This window comes from Mya arenaria, chromosome 13 (genome assembly GCF_026914265.1).
Source record: "Mya arenaria isolate MELC-2E11 chromosome 13, ASM2691426v1".
Taxonomy (NCBI): domain Eukaryota; kingdom Metazoa; phylum Mollusca; class Bivalvia; order Myida; family Myidae; genus Mya; species Mya arenaria.
In genome coordinates, this window is record NC_069134.1 from 32234858 (window position 1) to 32258262 (window position 23405).

Below are 23405 nucleotides of genomic sequence, written 5' to 3' on the forward strand. Positions count from 1 at the left end.
ATTCTACAAATCGTAAGTTGCATGTTGTTTCTTTATACTACGACTGTCTATTGTACCGTACATATATGCCTTTATATCTATATTCCAAAATATATATTTCATAATGTGGTATATTATTTCTCTTTTCCCTTGGCGTAGAGTTCATCTAGTGCAAGTGAACAGTTAATATTATTTTCCGACGTATCTAAAAACAAGCCCGCCTAGGAGGAAAATATTCAAATGGAATCAAATGTGTCTATTAGTTTACCATCTGATTAGTCTCGCCACTAAAGTATTATTTTGCAGTTGCGCAAAAAGGCGTAAAAATGGAAGTTTTCTACTGCTTACATGAATGATCTAGCTGTGTACCTTTGTGTCATAGCGATGCTATGTATGACTATGAACGTGGTAGTTTTCTTTTCATTACCATAATGACTTTACAAATGTGAGTGTTTTCTTTAAACATTATAACCTGGTTCAGTTTCAACCGGTGTCGGTTTCTAAGGCTAAGCAAAGAATTTATTTTATGCCAAAAAAGATAAAGTCATAAAAACTGCATAAAAAATGTTCACATTCTTTTTCTTCATGGCAATGTATGCATGATAAAGGACACATTTTTGAACTGTTAAATTTTGTCGTCAACTTTACAATAATTATTGATAAAAATCGACGTTTCCAATTCTACTTCTCGAATACGTCGATTTCAGTAACCAATGATGCTAGATTTTTCGAACTATTGCCCAATAAAAGCTGGTAAATTTCTGTACTTGTCATTTAGTCAAAAAGTTCAATGTGAACCTTATTTCAAGCTTTGTGCTTGCTCTAGAATTGGAAGATTTGTTTGATTTTACAGTCCTTTTTTCAGCTAGCTTGTAATTATTGATTTACTGAATTGATTTTTATTTTCCTGTTTGCGTTTTTTATTGAAAAGGTGTAATACCCTTATGATTTCATGGTTTTAAAACTTAAATCTGGCATACCTATACCTATATATCGTTAAGTTAGTGTTTAATATATTTGTCGAACATTTAATTTTTTTTTAAATTTTCGTTCTAGAAAAATTCGAATTCTAATGAATTAATTATCTTAGATATATCGTCAGGTGTAACAATATGCTCAGCTGAGTAACAAGCTATGGAAAAATGTAGGAGTTTTATGACCGTTTTTAAACACAATTGGATTATTTGTGCCTTTTCTGAGCAGTATCATCAACGTTTTTGACAATTTCATCTTTAAACAGAGTGTAGTCGTCACGACTTACAAAACTGTTGGATACTGCTACATTTGGTTAAAGTCCACGAACGTCCTGCAACAAAAATGGCTAACATACAGACTTATGTTAACAATACTTTATATGAAGATGACTATAAGGAGACTTAGTACAAGCCTAAGCAACACACATTCTTAATATTCAATTAAATATTAAATAACAATAATAATGCGAGAAATACCATTTGTTCAACTATAATTCATTAGTCCTCATCAATTAGCGTCACGGAGCTCGAAAGTCTCGACATCGATATTATGTTATGTCTTGCTATGGACAATACAATTTGATACACTATTTTATTAACATTCTACTGCGGTAGCTGTTTATTAAAACCTTATACGAAACCTCTCTTTTGTGAACTGCCTCATTAAATCAGCAACATATAAAAATGTATAAACCTTTCAAGCTGTCAAGAAGAATTTTAAAACAGAACATAAAGTATTCCTCATTATATAATCGTTATCAACATTATTAAAGGTCAATGTATAGTCGGTAGTAGAAGGCTTTCAGAAATATATCAGTGAATCAATTGACGGTAAATGTTATACAAGACAGCCTCCAATGGATGAAATTCTATAGCAACATTATATTACTCAAATATAATACAAATGTGTTAACTCAAATAGTAAACGCTTAATTGATTCCACGGAACGATCAAAATGAATCATTGAGCCTGACGTTGAGTTTTATTTGTTTAATTATAAAACGTTTATATGACAGCGGCCTTCTTTACCATCAAATCAACTAACTAATTCAGAGAAGGAAATGGAAGATATATGCAGGATTAACTACTTTACTCAGGGTTACAATCAGATGTACATATGTTACCAGTAGGTTATCTTCTGCTTTTTGTGAATTTTGAAGATTTTATTGAAGTGTTTATTTAAATGAGCTAATAAGATTCAACGAAAAGCAATGGACACAAGGGCACATTTTTTTGTATGATTTTGAGGTCAACCTTCACTGGGGTATTTAAGGTTGTTCATGACTTATTGTCATATTGATGCATTGTATCAACAGTCGATTGGTTGTCATATAAGTAGGTTTATACTTAAATGTCACATGCGTTCTAACAACTACATGTCACAGCCGTTTTTAAACTCCAGTGAATTGAAAATTCAATAATAATCCATAACCACAACCGGTCATTGCAGTATTTCAGCTTATAATAATATATGTTCTTACCTAGTCCGAGATTGAGCGCATAAAAAAGAGAATAACTCCAGTAAACTTCGTTTACGATTACTGTTGAAAGTTGAAATTCAGTACGAATAATTTAAGGTGGTGTTGTTTTCCATCGAAAAAGCTTTTCTCCATGAACGCTGGCAAATGGGTCACATACACTCACTTAAGAAAAAAAAGAATATTTGTTATTATAAAAGACACATACAAAACACCTGTAAAAAGCTCGCATTTTCTTTGTGTACAACCTTATGGACATGTTGACGAGATGAGTGCATGCATTAGACTTTGTAGAGCATGTTTTTGCATGGAAAATAGGGTTTACACCAAATGCCATCATTTCCAAGCATATTTTGTCTGTTCATCAGGGTCAATGAACATAATCTTGCTGAGTCTGTTATCTGTACTGTCAAATCGAAAATCGAAATCGAATTGAATGCCATATTTTAATGTTAAAGAGTGATTTGATACCGGGTGGCTATGTCAATATAAGATTCCTGTTTTAAGTCATTTTATCAGGACGTACCATACGGCTTATGCATTTGTCAAATCCAATTTGACAGATTTAGCTTTACGGCGAGTTCAAATCAATAAACAAATCAATAAATCTGAAGTAGTATCATCACCAATACATGTGCGACGTAAATACGTTGGTAAACAATTACCGGAACAATAACATTGATCGAAAATAACATGTTTTGGAAAAACCAAACATCGCTTACGTGATCATTTACATTTGTAATATGTGTTTTCTTTGTTAGATAGCAAGTTACATTTTTTCAAAAGCATTAGTACGTGTTCTTAAAATAAGTCTTAGTTTTACCCGAATTTTCTGATAATATTCCATACTTCCATTATTTTTAATTGGACATCATCATGTAAAATGTACAGTTAAATACTATTTGCGTATAGAACGTGTAGCTGCAGCAATTACAACTGTACTTCAAGAGCGATAATAACATTTACCGTTGACAATCGGAAATGCGTCCTGTTTTTAGAAAAGAAAGTCTCATTTTAGAATATTTCTGTACACAGAAATAGAAACCAGTTTGCAATTATTTAATGCCACAGGCAATTAATGGTCTTATGATTATTCCCATTCGCGTGTGTTTCCGTTTAAGGGCAACATTTATATTATTTTAAACCAAAAGCAGGCGAAAGATTACGGTTCACCGTTGATGATAGAAGTTCTTCAAAGCAGTGATCGCTGCAGTAGGATGAAATATTATAATCTTAAACTAAATTTGAAATGATGACATGTTATATTCGATACCGAAACCTTTGTTATCACTATAAATGTATATCCGCCGCAGGTAATTATAATGTTTAAAGTTTGAAAAATACATTTTATGCCCCGCTTATGTGCCCTTAGATCCATACATGTATTGTTATGCAGTAGACAAGTTAGAATATAGTTTTTACATAAAAGACATTTCACTTCCAACATTGACGTTGACGTTATATGACTTCTTTTCTATTCTGAATTGTCAACAAAAGTACAAATAATGCTTAAGTTTGATATTAATAACCGATCCCAACAATCACTTTCCCAGAAAGTACCATCACTCTGCATGAAAATGATACTGGCAAAACAATTTGGCCGGAAAATGTGAATGCACACTTACCCCACCCCCAAATGCTAACAACCAAAAGTGCACCATCCGACAATAGTAATACCCTTTCTGTGTTGAATGACTATATATCACATACAACAGAAATGAATTATCTCTTTGTCGGTTTAGTTCTGAACATCCAACACTTTATTATTTTATATCAAAATTAGTGAAATTCATTAACCATATGGCGATCGTTTGTGATCCTGAACCGTATTCTGTGTAGTCCGTGACTTGCGGAATAATTGTTACATCATTTGATTATGGTTGATGACCGATACATGTTGTTGTATTTTTAAAATATTTTATGTTTGGAAGTGATATTGACGTATTAAATTTAATGTGCATTTACGTTCTCTATTAACGTATTGAGTTTAATTAAACAGTTTTGAGAACTATTTAAGGGCACATATAAGCATTGGAACCTAGTTTGCCTATCGCAACTTTTAATCGTGTTTTTATAAACAAAGTAACAGGATATTAAATAGAATACTTCTTTTAGTGCCGTGGATGGAAACACTTTATTTGACTCGGCAGCGAATTTATCGAGTTCGCTTTCAGGTCACCCGATAAAGTCCTCCTTTTTGCGAGATAAACTTCTTCAACCTTCTGCTCTAACCTTTTATTCTTTCTTAATACATACAAACTTAAGATTTTTTAAAAAGATAGAACTGGAATATGTTCTTTTCTTCTAGTCCAAGATAATATGACGGATTTTATTTCACATATAATAAAAAACTTTAAAAAACTTATACTATTAATCATTTTAAAAATCCCTATTTGAAATAGAGAGTTAGCTTTTCTCTTGACGTAAGAAGTTCATAATTAATCATTCTAATGAAATTGCCAGAAGTAATTATTAGATAAAAAGGCAAATTCATTGTTGTTCAAAACTATAATTAAAATCCATTGAAAACAATATAAACAAATTACAGAAGTATGCTATGTAAATAACATTCCTATTCAAAGTTAGTTGAAAATTACATATTTGTTTCAAATTTTATCATTGAGTCACCGTTTCTTTCCTTCGACATTACCTTATACACATCCAATCAAAACAATTGATACGTAACGCTAAATATTCACAATATGTTTCAGGTTTGCAATGCCATGTCCCAATGGATTTTGTCACACTGACCTGCCTTATGCGGTGAGCTAGCTCGTTCTGATTTACATTCGATGCACATTCCTGAGTTATTCTATCGTAAAAAGAGCCACCACCATTATAGAAACAACAATTTACCTTTTCTTATATCCCACTATGTGTGCAATTTCCTGTCCTGTCGCATTTTCCTTTTCTATCTGTAGACACATTTTGGCAACGAATTAAGCACCTTTTGCATGATAAAATCAAGCTTTATATTTTGTCAAATTTCCAGTTATCTTGATTTCCTTTGAATTCCTCTGTAACTAAGCACGTTTAAACTGATTTCTTTCTTAGCGTCTCTATTGAATACATTTACTGAGGTGAAAACTAATCATGGGCCTCCGTAGGCGCTAAGTAAAATATCTTGTTTCTAATATTTCCGGTTCACTGCAACCTAAATTTATGATATGGAGCTATGGTTTGGTTCTGAGTTCTAGTTTATATCATGAATAGTAATGCTGAAATCATGCAAAATCATGTTTAAATCATTTAAAGACTGTTATTGAAGTTGTCAAATCAAAAACATTTTGCTAAAAGTATTAGTGGGGCTCAGGATGATCTACATCACAAATCAACGGATTTAATGTATTCAAAATGCGCAGAACAACATGGACAAGCCTAGATTTACATCTATCATGGTCTTTTGCATTGACAGTTTAACATTTGACCTTTTTCTAGATGAAACTAATATATCTAAATTTCAGTAATTAATTAGGTCATTTTATAATCATTATGTATCAACAAGGCTTTAGTTTTCATCAACCTGAGCATTTATTTATGGCCCAGTTTTATTGTTTAAATATTCTATATTCCCTAAGGAAATGATATCGACGAGAGAGAAAGCTTGAACATTTGAACACTCTGGTAAAGTTAAGAAACAGGAGCGTAAAGCTTAATATAACTTTCACAATAACATGTATAAGACGTTACAGGACATTCAACGGCCTCGAAACACAATTGGTCACCTTTACTAGGCTAATGCCATAAAGTTTAAAGTTATTAAACGCGATGTACTGCACAGCGAGTGTTTGGTTATGCCGTTTATGAAGTTACTGCTCTTGACTGCGTACCTCCGTGATGCTGTATATGTTGGCCCTTTGGTGTAATCTTGGAGACTAAATCACAAACTAATGGTCTTTTTTCGTGGAATGTTTGTATCATGATTAAATGCATCTTATACAGCAATTAGTGTTATCCAATGTTGCGCTGCCATGATCTCACGTCAAATAATTTTGGAAAAAATATATCTGGGAAAGAACATTCTAAGCCGAACTAATTAGTCAACTTGTTAGTAGGAAAGGAACTATACAAGCTGTGGTAATAGTACTGGATTGGTAGTTTGTATTGCGTTATATTTTAAGTAGAAGCACCGTGATAATATGAACTTTGAATTAAGAAACGTCATGATACAAGTTCTTTGAGTAAAGGGGCGGGATGATACATGCACTTAAGGAAAAGAAGTGGAATGAAAACTGCATTTTCCAAACTGCCAGAGAGTTGTCGAGATTCGATTATTTGTCATAAAAAATGGCGATAATCGATAATGATTTACGGATATTAAAACATAGCAGCAAGACAAGCACGAATTTGTCCACATTCAATAGATTTGGCAAATATATTGGTTATATATATCAGGTTTTAATTATTGTACATCAGCCTTGTTCTTTCTTATTGAAAAATATAAAAATATCCGCATGTATCAATTTTGGACTTTTTGATGAATAATTAAATGAAACGGCCTTACCGATTATGTTTTTGTCCAATTTCATTCTTACATTCAGTCTGTTAACTTTCGGGCTCTCTTATCTCGAGTTTTGACGGTCAATGTGTTCCAACCACAAGTTCGGACATTCCTATTTTTGCTTGAAATAACCGAACAAAATGATAATGATCAGTAATGTAAACCCCCAGTAGCCAAGCAATCAACATAGAACCAGTGTAATTACTCAGGAATGAGGTATAATTCAAATAAACCAATGGTCATTAGAACAAAACAGAACAGAACAATAATCTTGCAAACTTGTACAATGGTATGTTACGACCAGGATATAATCAAGATTTGATTATAACATACTATAAGGGCGGAAAATATTCAAAACACGATTCCAATAACTTTCTTGTCTTTCGTTGTCTTCTACAATGCTACAAATTTACGGATTAGTACTGCTCACTCAATGTAAGGACTCTATTATTCATAACCTGAACAGACAGCAAGGTGGAATTCAGGTTCAACATGGGTGCATCACATAACTTAATTTTCACTTTGGGAATGTCTCCACTTTGCTGATAAAGAACCTGTCTACAGTGTACCTTTGTTTTCTGCAAAGAACACAGGCCGTGTCTGGATTTACGGACCTTTACTCAAGCTCATACAGAAACACAAGTAGCGTGATAGAGATACATCATTCATATTAATTGACATTAATACCTTGGTTGCGTTTGATAATGTGTATTCGAATGTGACTAGCCGTATAAAGTATCAAGGACTGTACTCTTCAAAGACGGATTAATCAAGGAATTGGAAAAAAGTGGATTGCAATACATGTTAGACATCAATTGGGATTTTCCTTCCCGTACAAGTGTTTAGCCAAAAAGTGATTTGTAAATTGGCATGTGATGTCTGCAATTTGATAAACAGTTTGGATATACTTGATATGTTCAGTCTATAAACAAACTATAACCTGGTGTACCATTTAAATGCATATGTAAATCATGCCATATTTCCGTCGAAGTTTGTATGGAAGAAATTACTTGATAAAAACGTAAGTCAACCTGTAAAACAGAATTGTTTGTTGATATAATCAGCGTAGGGGCTAACCTTGCATTTGAAAATGTTGTGCAACAAAATAAATGCTTGCCTTTTTGAGATTCGCTAGAAACAATCCAAATGTTCGGTCAATATCAGTAACAATCGTAAATGCTATCGCAAACGTTGTTTAACGTCAATATCCACAGCAATGTAACTCATGCAATTTATTGAAAACATGAATGAACATGTTCTTTGTTTTTTGTCATATGAGGGACAAATGACAAAAGGAATTATGAAACGCTTTAATTTATAATGTATGGTAAGTTAAGCTTATTTTTGTCAATGCCACATGTGCAACCACATTAAATTGCATGTAAAAATATTTATCAGTTCAATCATGTATTGTCTACTTATTAAATTCACAGATCACATTGTATAGTGTATTTTTTTTAAATAAACGACACAGCGGAATGTACGTCTTAAATTGTGAAAATTGAACAGGCACTAACGTTTATACTATTCTACTTCCATTGGCTAATAAATCAAACTATACAGCAACGAAGAGTGATACTTCCAATTTTAACTGAACATACCTTTCCGAGAAGGGTTTAGAGTAGTCTTACTTAAGCTCATTTTCAGTTTACGTATACATTAATTTGTAAACAGACAATGTTTCATTATGAGTGATCTGCGGACGTTTATAATTTTATATCACTAGACATGTAACTATCTCCTTCGATATCAAATGTTGGGTAGAGAATGCTTCTCATATAATCGCATTTCAAACAAATTTATATTCGCAATAAGGTAATTTCTACGCCAATTTAGAATCAAGTAATATCATATATTGCCTAATATCGATCTGTATACCGGTCTTGGACAACATTTGAACAATATGATATTACGAAAGCTTTCATTATCATACTAAATATTAACCAGTAATAGTTTCCGTGCAAACACGCGTTATTATTTTCAAAAACACAGCCGCAAACAAAATAAACGATATATCAACGGGATCAAATATATTTATTTTGTTTTGGGCACTTCTATTCACTGAGATGCCTCATAATTAACGTCCCATACATTAAACAGGATTAATGAGGATATCACTTAGATAATGCTTCTTTTCTGTAACAACAACAACATGAATTAGATATGTTCAGAATTGTTTTACTTCGAGTGTGCATGTTTACACGAGACAAACAGTATTGTAAGTCACGCAAGTCACGTACGCAGGATCATCAGCTCATATAATAACATGAAAATTGAACTGTTGTGGAACTGTATGGCAAGACAATTAATCGTAGAACGCTTAAGTCGAAGTGACACGATCAGACAAGCACTAAAGGTCTTCATATTAAAACCATTTACCACCGTTGCTCTTTCTCCTGGGGTGGTCGGCTACATCTTACATCGAACTGTCTGAATGGCAACATGTTGATAACTAAGATAAATGAATCACTTATGTTAAGGCTGAAAGCATTTCAATCGAGTGCTTCCGTATCTTTTATATCACATTTCAGCGATAATCACCAACAATTTGCGAAGACGCACACATTTTATAGACGAATAGGTACCCATTTGTATTCCATTTTCAGCATAACTTATTTAATTCAAATGTGCAAGATATTTATATTTTATTTCAAATCTTGAAATTACTAGAAAAAGAATTGATGCATGGCTTATCAGATATAGCATGTAATTTTGTAAACAAAATAATCGTTTCAAAAGCATTCCTAAGACATATATTTTTTATAAAAGATAAACACTTTATACATGTTAATTTTATTACCTACTTATTCGTCTGCTTTTCAAAATCTTTAAATTACTTAAAAACTTATTTGTTTCAAGGCTTATCAGATATGGTATGTAATTATTATTATTATAAACATGGTTTTACAAGCAATCTAAAGTCGCAAACTTTTCTGATAAAAATAAACACTTTATACGTTCTAAAAAAATTTTATAATTAATAAAAATAAATCGGATAGGGAATGTTGTTTACATTTGCAGAAATCACATACTTTCGCCTCATACATTCAAAGAGTAATCGGTTCTTGACCTGATGAAAGATTTTACCGATCACCTATCGATTAACCCAATTTCCCGATAAGGGTGTCATTGGCCGTGTCGGTTATGTATTGGACTCTTAATCAATAGGTCCCAAGTTTGATCACAAAGACCAAGGGAATGAACAAAAATGATGATTATTATAGGGTTAAAACATCATTTTGAGGTCGTTACCATCTGCAAAGGCCCGCAAAATGGTTTACAGCCCGAGTGCGTAGCAAATCATTACACACCATGAGTAACTTTTATGTTAAAAAAGCTGTTAAATGTCATGAAAATGCAAAAACAATTAGTTTAAAGTAACCTCAATTACTGGTATTTGTGTGACGTCACGAGTGATGTCATTGAAAAAGTTTTACATTAAGCTCGATTAGGACCGCAACATAACTCGGCAGTTACATTTTTGTTTCGACGCCATTTTTTTCAGTGTTAAGTCGATTGGAAAGTGTTTTTTTTATATAATTTACCGGATTACATGGATTATTTACAGACAATACCTATTGTGTAACCAAATAATTACCGATATATTCCTACTTTAACATTTAAATGTTTTTGCATCTAATTTAAACCGGAAAAATGTCAAAATGTTCTTGGTAAAATGCACAGCATCTCCAGCATCAGAGAAAAAATTATTTAAAAACTTTGCTCATTGCATAGGAAGTAATGGAATCATGTCAATTTAAGTCGTTTGTTCTGAATAATATAGACATAAATAACTATAGTTTGGAGGAGTTCAACGTTTTAGACTTAATTTAGTGCTTTTAAAAAAAAAAAATAGTCAGAACAACTGCAGTACTAGTAAAAACATCTCAGCTTGCCAGGAAAAGACGGACATTTATAAGTTATATGTGGTTTATCTCATGTTTTGAAATTTGTATGCTGCTATATATGCTAAAATATATTTTTGTGCAAACGTTTGCATCGTTGACCCACTTTCGGTCAGGAACCAGGTCGCTCTGCCTCCATTGTTATGATGCTGGCCCTAGCGCTTATGTAATACAAATAGCCGGGCATTAACGGCACGTGAATTTACTGATAATGCATGTTTTCTACCGATAACGCCCGGGGTTTTGCGTTTTAACACACCACGATAACGGACCGAAAACACACATTTTATGCAATAATGCTGTTTATTACTCTGAAATTGTAAATGGTTTTGAATTGTATGTACATTACAGACTTTACCAAAAACACGTGTATTTTTTTGGTCGCCTTACAATGGTAAATAATTTAAACTTAAAAAGCTTGTATTTTATTGTTTTAATGTGGTAATCAATATTTGATATTTTCAACTAAACATATTTTGCAATATCATCGCATACACAATAAATGAGTTCTTTAGATTTATGTCGTGTTTACAAAATACAAGTTGGCTGTTCCGTACTAACTAACATTCTATTTAAATTAGCATAAAGTCTTCGTCACTTTGACCAGCTACAATTTAAATTGAATGGTCGTTTGTTTTTAATATAAAATAATGAGCAATTTCCGTATGAATTACCAGTTTATAGGGAATATTTTAATACTAGTCTATGGCAATAAACAATTACAACTTAATGGTGTAACGTCATGGTGATTAGGTTGAAGTAAATGAGTAAAAACCCTTTATGATTAGCATTTCCTTTTGCAAGATGATATTTTTCCATCATAAGAAAAAATCAAATTTAAAATCTGCACATTGAAGGACTTATCAGAAATCGATGTCTGGCAGTTACCTAACTTTAAAGAAAAATGACGAAATTTCAGATATCTTTTGATAATCTAGTACCTGTTTACAATATACGATATGGCTATTTTCTTTATTTCATTCCCATGTGGTTTATAAACTATATCGGGGTCAAATTAAACAGATAAAATATCAATTTGATACTTTTCAACTAAACCCGTTCTGTTTACCAACTGAAATAACGGCTACGTCATTTCCGATTAAAAAAACACAAATGAATATCCTATAGGCTATACAATGTGTCTGAGGCATTTAAATAAAGCAACCGATGTTTGTGAAGTTCATCTCGAGGACACTTAAGTAAATATTCCAGCAAGTGATTACTCGGTGGCATGCATAGCGAGCAAACAGTAACATAAACACATACCTATATAATCGAAAGTTCATTTGATCAAAGCAAATAAAGTAACAACAACGTTCAAGTTTTGTATTTGAATAGGTGTCATATTCAAATAACATGACCAAAGGTTGCTCGTTAAATGTTTAAATAAATGCTGTGTGAATAAAAATCGAATAAAAAATACATCACTGTAGCTAATGAGAGTCCTACATTAAACGTCAGCGGTCCGTTAAATATGTTATCCTGTCAAAGGCATAAAATAACAAGGCCCGGTGTAAATTTTGCCTGTCCTGTCCTATCGCATTTTTCCTTTTCTGTCTGTAGACAAATTTCGGCACCTGATGCATGAAAGAATACAAACTCCATTTTTAGTAACTCTACAGTTATAGGTTTTTCATTTTTATTCAGTTGTCACACCAAATACATTTTGCTAAAAGTATAAGTGACTTGAGTGTTTAAAATGCCTGTAATGGGCTCTGTGTGATAAACATCACTACTGACCGGATTTAGTGTATTTAAACTACAAGGACAAGCCCAACGCACAAACCCTTACATCTTGTGCATTGGTACAATGAGCAAACCTTCCAACCAAAACAGACAGTCAACAACAAACACCAAAACCATTTACAAACGTCGAACAATGGAATGAATTGTTTTATGTAATGATATATAATACCTCATCTTTCAGCAACTAAGACCAACAGTGAACAGGATTTGACCTTTTTTCTTTCTCTACATCAAGCCACAAACAAATCGCAGCCTACTGGATATTTATAATCGAAACAAATGCTTATCAGATAAAATACTAATTAGATTCAGTATCACGTATACATATCATAAATATATTGTAGTATTCGCGAGGAACAATATAACCCATACATATGCCCATTGTACAGATACTATCCATTATACTGTTAAACCAATTAATGAAAGATCATTCGAGCATTACTATTTTCGTGGTTTGATTGACATTTGACACACATTCTATAAATCATACGTACGTTTGACATATATTAACTACTATATACCAGTGCATCTTAATGTTATTTCTTTTTCTTACATTCCCGTAGACAATTCACATCTTCCATGGTCTCATATTTGCATTTACAGTTTAACATAACCAAATTCAAGATTAAACTAATTTCCTTTAATTAAGTAATCTATTAGGTTATTTGAAGCAAGGCTTTAGTTTGCATGAACCTAAACATTTATTCATTGCACAGTGGTATTCTTTGAATAATGATGTCGACGAATGTAAAGTAGAATTCCAGAAGGAAAAAGCTTGCACATTTGAACTCTCTGGTATGGTTAGAAAACAGGAGCGTTAAGCTTGATATAACTTTCAGAATAATAAGTGTAAGAGACGTTACCGGACATTCAATGGACGGTCGCAAAACAGAATTGATCATCTTGAGGTTCATGCTGTAATGTTTAAAGTTATTAAACGCGATATAAAGCATAGCGAATAGTGAGTGTATGTTAATGCCGTCTATGAAGTTTCTGTTTTTGTATCCGTTCTTCTCTGCGGATAAAATAATGTTGGGCATTTTTGTTATCTCTATAGTTCCTTTTGACTGAGACAAAATCACAAATTAATTGGGGGTTTTCGTGGAATGTTTGTATCATGGTTGAACGCATCTTATAAAGCAATTATTGTTATCCATTGTTGCGCTGCCATGTTCTCACGTCAAATAACTCTGAATAAAAAGTATCTGGAAAAAAAACACATTTTTGGGAAGAATTTCGAAACCGTAATAAATACAGAATGATATTTTCATTAAAACATAAATTGATCTTAAATAAAGGCGATGAGCAATCACCTCTGTATTGCATGCCAGGTATGTTTTATTTGGTTTCATGGCCAGGTTCATAACAGTATGTCTATCACTTCAACTGGTTAGCGGAAAAAAACACTATACAATGTGTGGTAATCGTACTGGTTTGGTTGTTTGTATTGAAAAATGCCTAATTGATGTAACATTCAAAACAATTGGTTAAATTTAAGTAGTAACACTGTGATATATGATTTTTGAATTAAGAATGTCATGATACCTGTTCTTTGAGTAAAGTGGCGGAATGATACATGCACTTTGGGATAAGAATGGAATGACAAATCCACTTGGACTAAGGAAGCAGAATGATGCATTTTGATTAATGAATGTTCTTGTCATATGAAAGACAAATGACAAATGGAATTATGGAATTCTATAATCTAAAACGTAAGGCATTCGCATGATTAGCTCAGTTATGTCTATGCTCTATGCTGACCAGTGGAATTTTTTCCTCGGCAAATAGTTTGCTTAGAAAAGTATGATGTAATGGATGCATGTACTAAGTGTTGTGCTTAAACTATAGCGCTTTATTTGAATGTACTTCTTGTCTGCGTGTAAACTAATGTGCGTTTTACCATATGATATATTTTTTTATTCCTCCAAAATTGAAAAGCCGATTATTTCATTATGCATACCTGTATTTTGTACATGTGTGGAAACATATTAAAATGTGAAATGTTTATATTCAGTGAAAAATATGTAAACATAAGAAATCTCTTTAAACACAACCGTGTTTACTTGTTGCATTCAAAATAATTGAGTTTTTCTTTCTTTTATTGATTCAGAGAAAGCGATATGAACATGTCATAAATCAACCAAAAAATATATTTAAACATTTTTGACGTTTTCCTTTGCTATGGGCGTTCAATATCGCTATTCGCGGGATTCCAATATCCGTCTAATTAATAACATTGCCATTTTTTGTTGATGTAATAAACATAAAACATATACTTTTGAAAATATGTTTGAGCATCACGTATGCAGCTATAGACTTCACTCAAAACTAGGGAGTTGAATTGAAAACCTATCGTCATTGAGATACCTGAACTACTCTTTAAATTACAGATCACCTTGTATATAATTTTGAAACATACGATACAGCGATATGCGCGTCTTATGCGTGAACTGGCGATAATTTCAATACTATTCAACTTCCATTGGCTGATACTTTAAGGTATACAGCAACGAAAAGTGATACTTCAGTTTACGTTTACATTATTTTGTAAACTTCTATAACTGCCTTAATATGTGTGATGTGCGGACGGTTATGATCTTATTTTACTATACATATAACTTTCTCCTTCGATTTCAAATGTTGTAATGGGGAGACTATGTTTCTTCTTATACAATCGCAATTCAATCAAATTTCAATTCGCAATACGATAATTGCTACGACAATTTGGTCTCAAATAATATGTCATATGCCTATTATCGATCTATATTTTGTTTCCGTGCAAACACGTGATATTTTTTTCAAAAACACGTATGGACAGCCACAAACAAAATAAACGAAAAATATATCAACCGGATATAAAATACATTTACTTTGGTTTTTTGCATTTGAGATACCTCTTTATTAACGTCCAATACTTTTAGCAGGACAAATGACGATATCACAAAATGTTCGAACACTTAGATATGGTTTTTTTCTGTAAAAACAACACAAATAAAACCTAGATATTTTCAGTATTGTTTTACTGTGGGTTTGTTTATAAGAGACAAACAGTACTCCCGAAAGTCACGTACGCAGGATCATCAAATCATATTATAAACTGATAATCGACATGTTGTGGACCATTGATCATAGAAGGCGTTAGTTGAAGTCACGCGATCAGACAAGCACCAATGCCATTCATATTAAAACCATTTACCACCTTTGCTCTTTCTCCTGGGGTGGTCGGCTTCATTTTATATCGAGCTGTCTAAATGGCAAATCATGTCATGTTGATAACGCAGAAAGATGAATCACTAATGTTTAGACTGAAAGCATTTCAAACGAATTCTTACGTATCTTTTATATCACATTTCAGAGATTATCACCAACAATTTTCTATTATGCACGTATATTATAGGCGAAATGGTACCAATTTGAATCCATTAACTGGATGTAATTGGTGCTAATTTTCAGCATAATAAAATTCAAATGTGCAAGATTATTTATATTTTTTCACCTCTTGCAATTACTAAAACACTTATTTGTTACAAGGCATATCAGATATAGTATGTGTTAATTATAATCGAACGCATCGTTTCATAAGCGCTCTAAATGCGAACACTAAATAAAAATAAGTTATCGGTTCTTGACCTGATGAAAGGATGCAAAACATGTCTTTTTTACCGATCACCTATCGATGAACCCAAATTTCCCTTTAGGGTGTCGATTGTCAAGTCGTTCATGTATCGGACTCTGGATTAGAGGGTCCCGCGTTTGATCACAATGAACAATGTAAGGAACAAAGTTGATGATAAGTACTGTTTATTACCAATAAATTGTAAATGGTTTTAATTTCATGTACATTACAGATGTTACATTAAACACATGTACATTTATTTGGTCGACTTCCATGTAAAATAAATGATACTTAAAACATGTATCGTTTATTGTTTCAATGTGGTAATCAATATTTTGCTATTTTTAACTGAACATTTTTTGCGGTACTTTCGCATACACAATGGGTTAGTGTTTTAATTTATGTCCAGTTTACAATATTAAAGTTGGTTCCGTACTTACTTACAATCTATTTCAACTAGTCTTTTTATTCTTCCCTATGACCAGATTCAATTTCAATTGAAAATTCGTGTTTTATATTTTATTAACTGTTTCCGTATTCATTAACATTTCCGTATTAAGGAAATACTTTAATACTAGTCTATGGTAATAAAAAATCTCAACTGCAGGGTCGTATAAAGCATCATAGTGATTAGGCAGAAGGTATTGAGTAAAAAACAAATTTTAAAATTGAAAATTCGTTTTGCAAAATGATATTTGTCCATCATAAGTAATAACATAATTTAAAGTCTGCATATAAACGGAATTATCAGATGCATCGCATTTCACTTAAATTTTAAAATTTATGATAACTTGGTTCATATTTACGGTATATGCATAAAATAAAATCAGATTATTTTCTTTACTTCATTCCTATGTGGTTTATAAACAATATCGGTGTTATATTAAACAGATAAAATATCAATTTGATGCTTTTCAACTAACCCCGTTCTGTTGACTGATTGAAATAATGGCGACGTCATTTCCGATAATAAACAAATGAATATCCTATAAAATGCGTCTGAGGCATATAAATAAAGCAACCGATGTTTGTTAAGTTCATCTCGAGAACACTTAAGTAAATATTCCAGTATAAGATCACTCGGTGGCATGCATAACGGGCAGACAGTAACATAAACACATACCTGTATAATCGAAAGTTCATTTGATCAAAGCAAATAAAGTAACAACAACGTTCAAGTTTTGTATTTGAATAGGTGTCATATTCAAATAACATGACCAAAGGTTGCTCGTTAAATGTTTAAATAACTCAATGTGTGTCGTTGATCTCTTATTTTGAATGGTATACCTTACCTCAATGTATACCTTCTTTGTGAAATCCCTATCGCATTTTTCCTGTCGGTTGTAGACAAAATTTTGTCACCTGATGTATGAAGATATACAAACTTCATTTTTTGTAACTCTCAAGTTATCGGTTTGACATTTGAATCCATCTGTACTTAAGCTAGTTAAAACTGATTTCTTTCCTAGCTTCTTATTTGAACATATATGCAGAGGTAACAAATCACGGGCCCCCGCGGGCGCTAAGTAAACATTTTCTTGTCAATAATTCAGGAAAACTGCAACCGGAAGGTCTGGGGATGTAGCTATGGTTTGTATCGGAGCTCTTATTTAGGACATCATGGTGATTAGTGATAAACTCTTCTAAAATTAAGTTTTTTCAGTGTTCACACCAATTACATTTTGCTACCAGTATAAGCGACGTGAGTGTTTAAAATTTATGCAAAAGGCTCTGGGTGATGCACATCACTAATCACCGGATTGAATGTATTTAAATTATGCGAAACAATAGGTGCATGCCCAGCGCACAAACCCTTACTCGTGTGCATTGTCACAATGAGCAGACGTTCAATCCATACCGACAGTCAACAAAGGCCACAAACACCATTTACGAAGTTCGAACAATGGAACGAATTGTTTATGTGATGATATGTAATACCTCATCTAACAGCAACTAAGTCCAACAGTGAACAGGATTTGACCTATTTTCTTTCTCTACATCAGGCACAAGCAAATCGCAGCCTACTGAATATTTACAATCTGAACCAATGCTTATCATTTGTCAATTTATACCAATTAGATTCATTATCACGTATACATATATTAAATACATTGAAGTATTTGTGAGAAAGATCTTAACCCATACCTTTCCCTATTTTACCGGAAAACCCATTTTATTGTTAAACCAATGAATGAAAGGTCAGTTGAGCATTATTATTTATGTAATTTGATTGATATTTAACGCACATTCCATAAAACATACGTACGTTTGACACATATTAACTACTTATACCAGTGTATTCACATCTGTCACGGTCTCATATTTGCATTGACAGTTTAATTTATAACCTATTTCTTGATAGATCTAATTTTTTTTTTAGTGTAAGCCCTTTATAATAAAGAATGATATTATTATTAGAACATGAAAGTATATTAGATAAAGGCAAGGGGCTTAACCTCTGTATTTCATGTCCGGTATTTTTATTTGGTTTCATGGCCAGGTCCGTAAGAGGATGTCTATCACGCTATCTTGTTAGTAAAAGAAAAAGAACTTAAGAATCTTTGGTAGTCGTACTTGATCAGTAGTTTGTATTAGAAGATGCATAATTGATATTACTTTCAAAACAATTGGTTACATTTTAAGTAGTAGCACCGTAATGTATGAGTTTTGAATAAAGAAACGCCATGAATACATGTACTTTGAGTAAATGGGCGTAATGATACATGCACTTTGGGAAAATAATGGAATGACAAATCCACTAGGACTAAGGAAAAAAAATGATACATGCACTTTGAGTAAAGAAGCAGCATGAAAGATGTATATTGATCAGAAAAGTTGCACTATGCATGATCTTAGAGTTAGGGAGTGGAATGATAAATGCATTTTGAACAATAAATGTTCTTTGTTCTTGTCATATGAGAGACAAATGACAAATGAAATTATGGAACTCTATAATCTAAAACGTAACGCATTCGCACGTTAAGCTCAGTTATGTGAATGTCCTATGCTGACCAGTGTAATTATTTATTAAGTGTTTCCTCGGCAAATAGTTTGCTTAGAAAAGTATGATGTAATCGATGCCTGTGCTAGTTGTTGTACATAAACAATAGCGCTTCATTTGAATTTACTTCTTGTCTGCATGTAAACTAATGTGCGTTGTACCATATGACTTAATTAAGCATGCCTGTATCTTGTTCATGTATGTATAGAAACAAACAAAATTGTGAAATGTGTATATTCAGTGAAAATTATGTAAACGTTAGAAATCTCTTAAATCTCAACCATGTTTACTTTTTGCATTAAAAATGACTGAGTTTTTCTTTCTTTTATTGATTCAGAGAAAGCGATATGAACATGTCATAGATCAAACAAGAAATATTTTTTACATTTTTTGACGTTTTCATTTGCTGTGGGCGTCACAATATCGCTATACGCCTGAATCCAATATCCGTCTAATTAACACGATCGCCATTTTTGTTAAAGTAATATACAATAAAACACATACTTTTTTTAAATATATTTAAGCATCGCGTATGCATCTATAGACACTCAAAAATAGGGAGTTGAATTGAAAACCTATCGTAATTGAGATACCTAACATATCGTCTACTCTTTAAAATTACAGATCACGTTGTACAGACTTTGGAACATACGACACAGCGGTATGCGCGTCTTCAACGTGAACTGGCGAAAATTTCGATACTATTCAACTTCCATTGGCTAATTATTTAAGGTATACAGCAACGAAGAGTGATACTTCCACTTTAAACTTAACATACCTTTCCGAGAAAAGTAGAACGTTTTGTTTATTTTTAGTTTAATTTCAGTTTACGTTTACATTATTTTGTAAACTTTTGTAACAGACAATGCTTCAATATGGGATGTGCGGACGGTAATGATGTTATATCAGGAGACATATAACTATCTCAATTAATGTCAAATTTTCTTTTGATTTCTTTTGAGAAGCGCATTTTTATATTCTTAACCAGATTTTCACAAAGGGAAATCATGTTATAAGAATGGCTTGTGTCCTTTTTTGGGCGGGCTGTTGAGAGGGCAGCGTCAAATTCACCTTATGTATCGAATGATTTTAGCTAGGTTTGACATCTAGTGTCCAAACTTGCTATATAGGAAGAGGTTATAGAGACCTTTCTTGAGATTTTGTTTGAGGCCCATAGGGTCAAGGTCAAAGTTAATATTAATAGAAAAATGGTTGGTATGAGTAACTTAAGTAAGGGTTGACATATTGCGAGCAAACTTGGTATATATAAATAGTTTAAAGAGACCTCTCATGAAATTATGTTTTGGGCTCCTGAGAGTTATGGTCACTGATTACTTTTTAATTTTATATCTATTGCTTTTGACAGGCACATACATCAACTTTGTATTCACTTCTAAGTCAAAGAGGCGTAGTCGAGCGCGCTTTCTAACGACAGCTCTTGTTTCTTTTATAATCGCAATTCAAACACAATTTAATTCGCAATACGGTTATTCCTACGACAATTTGGAATACAATAATATCATATGTTGCCTTATATCGATTTATATACCGGACCTGGATAACATTTGAATAATCGGAAATTACGAAAACTTTCATTATCATACTTTATATCAATTAGTAACAGTTTCCGTACAAATACTCGATATCATTTTCAAAAACACGTACGGAGAGCCACAAACAAAAATAAAAGAAGGATATATCAACCGGATAAAATACCTTTAGTGATATTTTGTTGTTGGTATTTTCATTCACTGAGATGCTTCATTATTCACGTTCTAAACTTTTAATAAGACAAATGACGATTTCTCAAACAACAACACAATAAAGATATGTTCAGTTTTGTTTTTCTTCGGTAGTGCATGTTTACACGACACAAACAGTATTTTTCAACTTAAGTCACGCAAGTCACGTAGGCAGGATCATCAAATCATATTATAACATGATTATCGAACTGTTGTGAAAATGTATGACATGACCATTAATTGTAGAACGCTTTAGTTGAACTGACACGATCATACAAGCACCTAAGGTACTCATATTTAAAGCATTTACCACCGTTGCTATTGCTGTCCTGGAGTGGTCGGCATCATTTTACATCGAGCTGTCTGAATGGCAAATCATGTTATGTTGATAATACAGATAGATGAATCACTAATGTTTAGGCTGAAAGCATTTCAATCGAATGCTTCCGTATCTTTTATATCACATTCTAGCGATAATCACCAACAATTTTGCAAATATGCACGTTTTTATAGGCGAACGGGACCCATTTGTATTCCATTAACTGAATATTATTGGTGCCATTTTTCAGCATATATAATTTAATGCAAATGTGCAAGATTATTTATATTTTGTTTTTTAATCTTGAACATACTAGAAAAAGAATCGATGCAAGGCTTATCAGATATAGTATGTAATCATTAAAAAATGATCTTTTAAAAAGCACTTTAAACACATATTTTATTTCATTTTTTCTAAAAAGACACGTCATATATTTTAATTTCAATAACTCATCATCTATTTTAAAATCTTGAAATTACGTGAAAATAGTATGTTACAATGCTCATTGGATGAAGAATGTAAAAAATATAATCAAAAGCATCGTTTTATAAGCACTCTAAACACTCTTAACACTCTAAACACGCACAATTTTTCTGATAAAATTAAGCACAGTATACATTCTATTTTCAATAATATATCGGATAGGGAAACTTTTTTTACATTTGCATACATCTCCTACACCTTATACATTCAAAGAGTTATCGGTTCTTGACCTGATGAAAAGATGCAAAACATTTGTTTTCTATACCGATGAACACAAATTCCCGTTTAGGGTGTCGATGGCCGAGTCATTAATGTATCAGACTCTGGATCAGATGGTCCCGAGTCTGATCACAATATACAAGGAAATGAACAAAGTTGATGATTACTAATGTTTCTTAACCAGACATTGTAAATGGTATTGAAATGCATTTATATTACAGACTTTCCAAAAACAAACGTGTACATTTGTTTCGTCGCCTTACAATGTAAAATAAATGAAAGTTAAAAAGCTTGTATTTCATTGTTGTTGTTTTTTTACTTTAACATATTTTGTGAAACCATCGCATACATAATAGGTACGTGGTTTAAATTTATGACGATTTTACAACATTAAAGTTAGTTATTCCGTACTAACGAACTTTTTTTAACTAGCATATTTTATTCTGTACTATGACCAGATACAATTTAAAGTGAGTGTTTGTATTTCAACTGAAGGGTCGTATGTAGCATCAAAGTGATTAGGCTGGAGTTATTGAGTTAAAAGCTCTTAAAGTTTAACTTTTCTTTTTTCCAAAATTTGTTTTTTTTTTATACTTTTGTTGATGTATACGGTATATTTTTTTTGTTTCCATGTGGTTTATAAACTATATCGGTGTCATATTAAACAGATAAAATATCAATATGACTACACCAATTAGATTATTAAGGTGCATAACAAGTAAGGTTAAGGCAATTCAAAGCAAATTTAATATTTTAATGTTTGAAAAAACTCATAATAACAAACACAAGTATCTTAATTTACCTAATACTGAATATCATACAAGCATTTACAGTACAAATAAATGATTCTTACTTTAAACATAAGTAGGTAAACGAAACAGATTGAGTTTAATTCAAACTAATTATAACAGTTATCTGACAATTAACCTGTACTAAACTATTTTAATATGTAAAACAGCATTGTGTATATTTTAGATTTTTAAGGTTCTGCAAATAACCTGGAAAAATGGTTTGACCACCTCAGCAGTTTGAAATGAATATAAATTCCCTGTAGTTGATGTTGTTAGCACCATTCCATCATTGAATATAACGATGAATGCAGAAAGTATGAAAATATTTAATTATTTAAAGTATGAGTCTTTAAACTGAATTATACATCTATAACAGTTAAAAAAAAACGGGCACTGAAGGCCCTGTATCGCTCATCTAATCCAAAACAGATCATCAAGAATAACATACTGATCCATGAACATATGGTCATAAATGTGGCCTCTAGAGTGTTAAAATGCTTTTCCTATTACTTGACCTGGTGACCTAGTTTTTGACTGCACATGACCAAGGTCGAACTTGGCCTAGAGCTAATCAATATAAACATTCTGACCAACTTTCAGGAAGATACAGTCGTAAATGAGACCCCAGGCCTCAATTTCTCGAAACTTCTT